At 42.1% G+C, this 9909-nt stretch overlaps 1 long non-coding RNA gene across 1 annotated transcript; it reads right to left on the reverse strand.

The window, feature by feature from the left end:
- Window positions 1–2054: 2054 nt before the first annotated feature.
- On the reverse strand, window positions 2055–7999 carry LOC112224911. The gene is made up of 3 exons (XR_002949506.2): window positions 7416–7999; window positions 4533–4660; window positions 2055–4449 (listed from the first exon to the last, which is right to left on the reverse strand). It is a non-coding gene; the product is annotated as an uncharacterized LOC112224911 (long non-coding RNA).
- Between the last annotated feature and the right edge of the window lie 1910 nt (window positions 8000–9909).

Below are 9909 nucleotides of genomic sequence, written 5' to 3' on the forward strand. Positions count from 1 at the left end.
GTCCAGAGCTTCCGGCGACAGTTCCCAGTCCTGAGATGGTCCACAGTCTGGAACCTCCTGCGACGGTCCACGGTCCAGAACCTCCAGCTCCAGGGCAGGAGCCTTCCTCTGCGCCGAGTCCCAGTCCGAGCACGGCGTCCAGTCCCACTCCGTGGCAGGAGCCTTCCTCTGCGCCGATGCCCAGTTCAAGCACGGCGTCCAGTCCAGCTCCATGGCAGGAGCCCTTCTCTGCGCTGATGCCCAGTCCAGGCACGGCGTCCAGTCACGCTCCATGGCAGGAGCCTTCCTCTGCGCCGGTGCCCAGTCCGGGCACGGCATTCTACCCGGTACCATATCCGCAAGGGAGTGGGTACTTCGCCCCGCACTGGAGCCGCCCCCGACGTTAGATGCCCACCCGGACCCTCCCCTACTGAGTCTGGTTTGAGTCCACACCTTTGGGGGGAGGGGGGAGATACTGTCACGCCCTGACCATAGAAAGCATTTATTCTCAATGGTGGTTAGGTCGGGGTGTGACTAGGGTGGGTTATTAGGTTATTGTATGTCTATGTTGGCCTGGTATGGTTCCCAATCAGAGACAGCTGTTTATCGTTGTCTCTGATTGGGGATCATATTTAGGCAGCCATTTTCCCCACTGTGTTTTGTGGGATCTTGTTTGTGTCTAGTGGCCTGTGAGCACTCCATGACTTCACGTTTTCGTTATTTTTTTTTGCTCTTTATTGTTTTCGTGAGTTTCATTTCAATGAAACATGTGGAGCTCTGCCTTGGTCCGACATTCATTATAACGACCGTGACAGTTCATTGTTCATTCAGTATTGTTGTAATTGTCATTATTACAAATATAAATTAATCGGCCAATTTTTTTGGGATCCTCCATTAATCGGTATCGGCGCTGAAAAATCATAATCGGCTGACCTCTAGTATTGAGAACCTCGCTGGTGGTGTCGAGGCGGTGGAGAAGGCGGAGGATTTCCTTCATGGTCGTACCCAGTGGAGCCAGCTGGTCGTGGAGTACGGTGTCCATTTCCCAACAATTGTGGTATTACAAAGAGAAGGTAAATTAAGTAAAATAGGTTACGCATCATTGTTTGATAATTAATATATTGTTCGAAACATGTTTCAAATATACGATGAAAAGAGACCATACTCTCACTTGTTACAATAATCTGCTCCGAGTGGATTGTGAAGCATGAAGCAAAATGATTGCAGACACTTTTTGCCAAGTCATTCTTCGTTTGTGTTCCTGCCAGGGGTGTATATTTAGATGGAAACTGAGATGTTGTTCCACCTCTAGCCTGGGAGAGGTGCTCAGTGAGGCATACTTTCAGGTCATGTGATCCCAACATGACACAGCAAAAGCCTTACTACTGAACATAGACACTGACAATAACAGCCCACTAATGGGACCAGGTCAGATGTTTTCACTGCTTTGAATGAGTGGTAGAATTTAAAGTATGGAAACATCTGATCATGTTTAAATTTTGAGTGAACTATCCCTTTAATCCTGTATTGGCACATGACTTGCTGCACTTACATAGTACCAAGTTGGAGATCTACCTCTTGAGGGAAGTTTCACACACATCTTTAGATCCATGCACTAAGATGAGAAGGGGGATATCAATAACCTCTTTACAAATTATTATGATACGCAGAATTATTCATCAATAACTAACCAATGTAAACATGACAAGCCCATTTTAAAGAGCAACACGCGCACTTGGGTATACTTAATGATGAATGCACAGCCATCATTGTTGTGTAAAAAGGACTTTGAAAGGAGATCTGCAGCTCCAACTGCTTATTTAACCCCTAATTCACCTTCCCCTTTCAACAAATATACTGCTTGCATAAGATCAGATATACAGTGAGCTCCAAAAGTATTGGGACAGTGAAGCTTTGAATTTGAAATTATACAAGGACTATGGGGTTAAAGTGCAGACTGTCCACTTTCATTTTTGGGGGTATTTTCATCCATATCCGGTGAACCATTTAGAAATTACAGCACTTTTTGTACATAGTCGCCACATTTTAGGGGACCAAATGTATTGGGACAAATTCACTTGTGTATTAGTGGTTAAGTTTAGTATTTGGTCCCATATTCCTAGCACACAATGGTTACATCAAGCTTGTAAACTCTACACAGTAAATTTGAAAGTGTTGATTTAACAGTGTTAAATGTAACACTGTCGGCAAGTACATATGGCCCCACTCTTCACAGAGTAAAAAGTGATCAAAGTGTTACATTTCTAGTGTTGAGTTAACACTGAGGAGTGCAAAAAGTTAACACTGCACTATACTGGCCGGTGTTAATAAAATGTAACACTAAGAGGTAATCAACACTTTGAGAGTCACTTTATAGTGACACTCACTAGTGTTGATCTAGGGTGAATCCTTTTAGAGTAAAAATGTGTTTACTCTAAACAGTGTTCATTTATTCATTTACTCTTCCCCCATGTAAATATAAATTATATTTTGTAAAAGCACTTGGAATTTCACAATAAACTCAAGCAAAGCTGTTTCAACATTCAAATATGTGAATTATGACCAAACCACAAGTCCCAGCCCTGGCTTAAACTGTTATCAAGTAAGAGTACAATGTAGTCAAAAGAATCCCTTGCTCCATATGACATGAGCAAATGAAAAGGTTTGTGGTAAATGATATCATTTACATGAAATACCTTGCATGATGGACATTGCTTCAAAACAACTTTAAATGCATGCAAATGATCATCAAAACATAAGGTTTCAAGAACTGACCCAACCCCCAAAAACATTTTCCTCTTTCAGAACAATAGCCTTAATTTTGTAAAATACTGGCATTTCAATGACTACTTCACCAGGTATGACCAAATCAAGACGATATTCTGTACCATGGTGCTATACCCATTTAACTGACAAAACATGTGTGCACTGAGACATTCAGCTTGGCAGCAATCTCATGGCTTTCTTTCAGCTCATTGAGCCTTGACATATTTCCTGGACCTATAGCTAGTCTATCCTGGCTGAACGTTTCCCAATTATATGCCATGTCATTTTGGTGTTTCTTGGTTAAGGTCATTAAAACTCTTCAGTTGCTTTTTATAGAAATTATGTTTATCCTCGTAGGGCATACACCACGAATGAAGAATGGGCCCAATATTCCTTATACGACGAGGATAATGCATCATGAAGTGGTGTTTCGGTAACAGATTTCTATCAGGAAACAAATACACGAAAAGCCTATGATGTTTAGCAAGTAAGTGTGTCAGATAGATAGTCATGCCCTCTGTTAGTATAGGAGAAAACACAATATTTACCATTTGTAGTAGTAACAAAAGCAGCTGCCAGTATTTATCATCTTTCTGTACCAGATCACCAAATATCAATGGCAAATTACAGAAAAGACACCAAGACTGAATAGCCTTTAGACCCAAATCATTGCCCCCATCATCCAATTTGAGTGCAGGTAGAAAATTCCTCCTCTCTGTGTAGCCATAGTAAAATGAACGAACTCTACCGTACACATCTTTAGCAGTCACAAAGTTACCTCAAGTTGTGCAACTCCTTCTAAAATGTCATGCATTATATCAACAGAAAAATTGTCTGTAGTATTGAAGAACTGCATAGAGTTCAATAAGCAAGCATGCTTCACACCGTACACATGAGGTAGTGTTGAGTTTGACTGAATAGTTTGACAATGGTCTGAGTGCATTTCCCAGTGTGGCAAAAACAGCAACAATAACGAGCACTAAATTACTCCACAAAACCGAACAGGTAATGTATACCAAGATTATCTCCAGTTACTTGGACAATACTGCCATGTATACGACCACTGAAGAAGGCAACTTCAATACCCTCAGTCTCAAGCACTTTCAAATCACTTACTATTGGCTCAAGAATGGAATCCAATCCATAAGTTTTAAGGTCCTGGGTATGGAAAAGTGCGCATAAGTGAATATTTACCAAAATTAAATTAAACTTTGGGGTAACATTTCTCAAAGTAAACTATATACTTTCCAACTTGTGAATATCCTTTTTTGATCCCAATGGATTAGCGGTCTCAAAGTCATAAGAGTTGAATTTGAAACGCATTTTTCTCTTTAGAAAAGAGAGGATGTCTCTTCATATATAGTCCATATTCTAAATCAAAGTTAACTCCATCTTTAAAAAAGCTCTGAGCTCAGCAACCCTTGGAGTCTCCTTAACCTTCCCAATGTCTATGTTGTACACAATTGTTTGTATGAAGGTGTACATGTTGCGCAGCATTCTATTGTAAGCAGTACCAAAAACAAAGTGAGTCTTGCAAAGCTCATCGAAGGCAACAAGAGCTCTCATTGACTTGCACAGCAAGGCTCGCATGTCCAGGATGATGAAGTAAGCATGGATGCTGCTCTTCCTGGTCCCGACTGCAATAAGATATGGTTGGCGGCTCTGGTCAATCGCATCAAGGTGCTCCTGGATACTGGTTCCTGCCTGAAGAAGACAAAAACTAACACCATCATTAGTTCATCATAACGGCTGCAGCACTGTCCATGAATAAGAATGTCAATACAAACCTTTTGGAATATGACAAGATGCTGTTCAGCTTGGGATGCAGACATCTTTCCTGGTCTTTTGCGGCCTTGTGATGTAGGAGGAGTCAAATGGAGCAGGAGAAGGATGGAGGATAGGTCACTATCCCATCCTAAACAAAGAGATCCTGATTAAAATGGTATATTCCTCCAGTGACATTAACATTTCAGAGTTATTTGAAATACACTGCTCAAAAAAATAAAGGGAACACTTGAACACAATGTAACTCCAAGTCAATCACACTTCTGTGAAATCAAACTGTCCACTTAGGAAGCAACACTGATTGACAATAAATTTCACATGCTGTTGTGCAAATGGAATAGACAACAGGTGGAAATTATAGGCAATTAGCAAGACACCCCCAATAAAGGAGTGGTTCTGCAGGTGGTGACCACAGACCACTTCTCAGTTCCTATGCTTCCTGGCTGATGTTTTGGTCACTTTTGAATGCTGGCGGTGCTTTCACTCTAGTGGTAGCATGAGACGGAGTCTACAACCCACACAAGTGGCTCAGGTAGTGCAGCTCATCCAGGATGGCACATCAATGCGAGCTGTGGCAAGAAGGTTTGCTGTGTCTGTCAGCGTAGTGTCCAGAGCATGGAGGCGCTACCAGGAGACAGGCCAGTACATCAAGAGGCCGTAGGAGGGCAACAACCCAGCAGCAGGACCGCTACCTCCGCATTTGTGCAAGGAGGAGCACAGCCAGAGCACTGTAAAATGGCCACAAATGTGCATGTGTCTGCTCAAACGGTCAGAAACAGACTCCATGAGGGTGGTATGAGGGCCCGACGTCCACAGGTGGGGGATGTGCTTACAGCCCAACACCGTGCAGGACGTTTGGCATTTGCCAGAGAACACAAAGATTGGCAAATTCACCACTGGCGCCCTGTGCTCTTCACAGATGAAAGCAGGTTCACACTGAGCACATGTGACAGACGTGACAGAGTCTGGAGACGCCGTGGAGAACGTTCTGCTGCCTGCAACATCCTCCAGCATGACCGGTTTGGCGGTAGGTCAGTCATGGTGTGGGGTGGCATTTCTTTGGGGGGCCGCACAGTATCGAGATGAGATCCTCCGACCCCTTGTGAGACCATATGCTGGTGTGGTTGGCCCTGGGTTCCTCCTAATGCAAGACAATGCTAGACCTCATGTGGCTGGAGTGTGTCAGCAGTTCCTGCAAGAGGAAGGCATTGATGCTATGGACTGGCCCGCCCGTTCCCCAGACCTGAATCCAATTGCGCACATCTGGGACATGTCTCGCTCCATCCACCAACGCCACGTTGCACCACAGACTGTCCAGGAGTTGGTGGATGCTTTAGTCCAGGTCTGGGAGGAGATCCCTCAGGAGACCATCTGCCACCTCATCAGGAGCATGCCCAGGCGTTGTAGGGAGGTCATACAGGCACGTGGAGGCCACACACACTACTGAGCCTCATTTTGACTTGTTTTAAGGACATTACATCAAAGTTGGATCAGCCTGTAGTGTGGTTTTCCACTTTAATTTTCAGCATTTGTGTCAGCTCCCTCATCAACTGCAGATTCTGCCATCTGGATCAGCTCCTGAAGTTCAGGTCCCTGAATCGCCTTGCTTAGGGTCTTGCTTAGCATGATGATCTTTTGCTTGAATGTTATTGGCCCCCTCTCCAAACAGCATCACAAAAAAATAAAAATTGTCCACTTTAACATCCAAAGCAGAGTTTGAGTAAATCACCAGCCTACACATTCATTGAACTACTATTACCGGCCAACCTGAATTGGCATTTTTTTAGTCTTACCAAGCCCTTCACATTAAGAAAGCGTGGAAATTCGGTTAGGATGGTGGAGCATTTACACGGGTCGTGGGTCAACTTCTTCCTGTACTCAAAGGTCAATTTCATCTTCTGTTTGACTGTTTCTTCATCAGAACAATGCTTCATAAGAGAAATGGCCTCTCGGCACTGGTCTTAACTCAGGGTAGCCAAAGTGGATGGACTGGACTCCCTCTCAGCAGTTGGCCCTCCAGAGTATAGTTGAGTCGGCCGTTTCTCTGATGAAGCCAAATTCCTCTGAATGGTTTTGATTCTATAAGACTACTCCACTATTAGGGTCGTAATAATGTTCCTTAAGAAAATGAACATGGTTACTAATCTTGAAAGAAAAAACAAATAACCAAGTCCCATTTGCTCAGATATCATACCAGATGAATTAAACGCAGATCCCCTTTATCAGTTGTCATTTTTAATTACATATCCATATGCGGTGTAGGGATCCTTTAGGTATGGGAACAAGGAGACGATGCCTTTTCAAATGTTTCTCTCACACTGCGCCGTGGTGATGTCCTGACAAGAATATAATGTTATGTTTAGGCGGCAATCAGAATCTCCACAAGCAGCATTGGTCCCCAGTCAGCTAAATATCAGGAGTGATTTTTGAATCACATCGAGTTTGATACAAGATCAATCTTCTACCAATAGCAGTGGATGGTCAGCAGTAGCCTATTCAATTATGCGATTGAGCTACTGATACAGAAGTCATTTTTAACATTCAGCAGATATGGGAGCAAGTAATGTGCAACCATTTTCATTATCTCTATTAGCTGTAAAAATAATAATTTAAAAACAGCAGTGAAAAATCCATTGAATTGAAGAATGAATTACAAATGTAAATTCTTTGCTTCGTCATCAGATCTTTGACGCTTTTGTGGAGGGCTTCCATCCTCGCCAAAAAGTATTGTATCATCAACTGACTTATGGTCTGAACCACCCACCACAGAACTGGCAGACAGGACTCAGAGAAGATTATGCCGTAAACAAAGACATGCATGTCAAATGTATGGTTATATTGAAAGTGATGCCACAAGTAACCAAGACTTGAAAACCAGAACATACCTTTAGCATCATTGTACAGTGTGAGCTTGAAAACACCAAGATTTGGCCGTGTCACCGCCTCCTCAAACACATTCCCATCAACTTCAGTTCCAGACCCATCATACAGCTTTGCCTCTGATAAACTAGTAAGTGGGATCTCAAATGTCAGGAAAGCTGTGACAAACATTTAAAAAACAACCTACAATTAGAATCGCAATCGTAAATGGTAAGACTAATCAGACTGACTGGTATGAAAACAATACATTTATTTCCAATTGCAAATGAAAAGTTTACCTCCAATCAAAAGGTCTTCAAGTGTCAGGTAAATGATCTTGACATATTTTTGTTCACCATTGAATTTCACCCTGATCAGCATGACTAGGTCTGAAAGCAGTTACTGGTACGAGATAAGGCCAAAACGGATGAAAAAGCATTACATTTGTATTTCAATCATGACACATTATATAAGGATGACTACAAACATTTTCACCAATACTCCTGCAATGCTAATTTCAAAGTATATTATGAAAATATTCTCATTTGCAACTGCGACCTGGCCAAGATAAAGCAAAGCAGTGTGACACAGACAACAACACAGAGTTACACATGAAGTACAAGCCAATTTCACAATAAACAAATCAATGACACAGTGGAAAAAAGAAAGTCTAGATACAGTGTGTGCAAAAGGCATGAGGGTGTAGGCAATAAATAGGCCATAGGAGCGAATAGTTACAATTTAGCAGATTAACACTGGAGTGATAAATGAGCTGATGATGATGTGCAAGTAGAGATACTGGTGTGCAAAAGAGCAGAAAAGTAAATCAAATAAAAACAGTATGGGGATGAGGTAGGTAGATTGGGTGGGCTATTTACAGATGAACTATGTACAGCTGCAGCGATCTGTTAGCTGCTCAGATAGTTGATGTTTAAAGTTGGTGAGGGAAATAAAAGTCTCCAACTTCAGTGATTTTTGCAATTCGTTCCAGTCACTGGCAGCAGAGAACTGGAAGGAAAGGCGGCCATTCAACATCATCAGCTGTCATCATAGGCAGCTCTATGGTGAGAAACATCTCGGTCCCCAAGGCAAAAACCCTGTGCTACCCAGGAGCACGAGTACAGGACATAAGGCTGCTTCCGACTGTTCTACCATAGATGCCGGGAGCTGACACTATCGTAGTCCATGGTGGGTCAAACAACATTAGGAGGCCTAGCTCGAAACATTTGAAAATGGATTTTAAAGAACTGATTTTAGCATTAAAAGACTCCAAAAAATGGCCAATCATTTCAGGTCCAGTACCATCATTGAGCCGCGGGTGTAAAAGATTCAGCAGACTGCTGGAATTACACATCTGGCTAAAAGACTACTGCAGCTCTGCTGGAGTCACTTTTATTGATAACTTTGACACCTTCTGGAAACAGAAGATACTCGACAGGAATGATGGAGTCAATCTAAATCATCTGGCCTCCTGGACTCTGTCCACCCATTTCAAGGCTGCATGGAAACAATGACTGGTAAATGATCAGTTAATTCCTACCATTGCGACAATGAGTTGTCATAATGCTGCATCAAATGTACATGATCTTAAGGGCATTGGTAAACACAATGTAAGTAATTTAATTTATGTACTCCTAATTGCACCGAATACATCTGTTTATCCTACAGTGATTGTAAGCAGTAATCATGAGCTTATACACCAGAGTTACACTGTTAGCACTGAGACGGTGTGCAATAGTAGAAAGACCCCTTTATGTAGCTCACCCTGCACTATCAGTTCCAATGTAAATGACATGAGTAAGTCTACCTCTGATAAGCTTCCCAGTAAAGCATTAAAAACAATCAAGCAACCCAGAAAAGTGCTAGAAATAGCCCATATTAATATATGTAGCCTAAGAAACAAGGTCCATGAAGTCAATAACTTGCATGTAAACAGATGACATTCATATTCTGACTCTCTGAAACTCACTTAGATAATACCTTTGATGATACAGTGGTAGCAATACATGGTTATAACATCTACCGAAAATACAGAAATGCCAACGGGAGGCGGTGTTGCGGGCTATATTCAGAACCACATTCCTGTAAAGCTTAGAGACGATCTAATGTGAAATACTGTTGAAGTAATATGGCTACAGGTTCATCTGCCTCACCTAAAGCTCATTCTTGTGGGAAGCTGCTATAGACCACCAAGTGCTAACAGTCAGTATCTGGATAATATGTGTGAAATGCTTGATAATGTATGTGATATCGACAGAGAAGTATATTTTCTGTGTGATTTAAATATTGTCTGGCTATCATCAAGCTGCCCACTCAGGAAAAAACTTCAAACTGTAACCAGTGCCTGCAACCTGGATCAGGTTGTCAGTCAACCTATCAGGGTAGTTACAAACAGCACAGGAATTAAATCATCAACATGTATTGATCACATTTTTAATAACGCTGCAGATATTTGCTTTAAAGCAGTATCCAAATCCATAGGATGTAGTGATCACAATATAATAGCCATATTAAAAACCA

This window comes from Oncorhynchus tshawytscha, linkage group LG26 (genome assembly GCF_018296145.1).
Source record: "Oncorhynchus tshawytscha isolate Ot180627B linkage group LG26, Otsh_v2.0, whole genome shotgun sequence".
NCBI classification, from domain to species: Eukaryota; Metazoa; Chordata; class Actinopteri; order Salmoniformes; family Salmonidae; genus Oncorhynchus; species Oncorhynchus tshawytscha.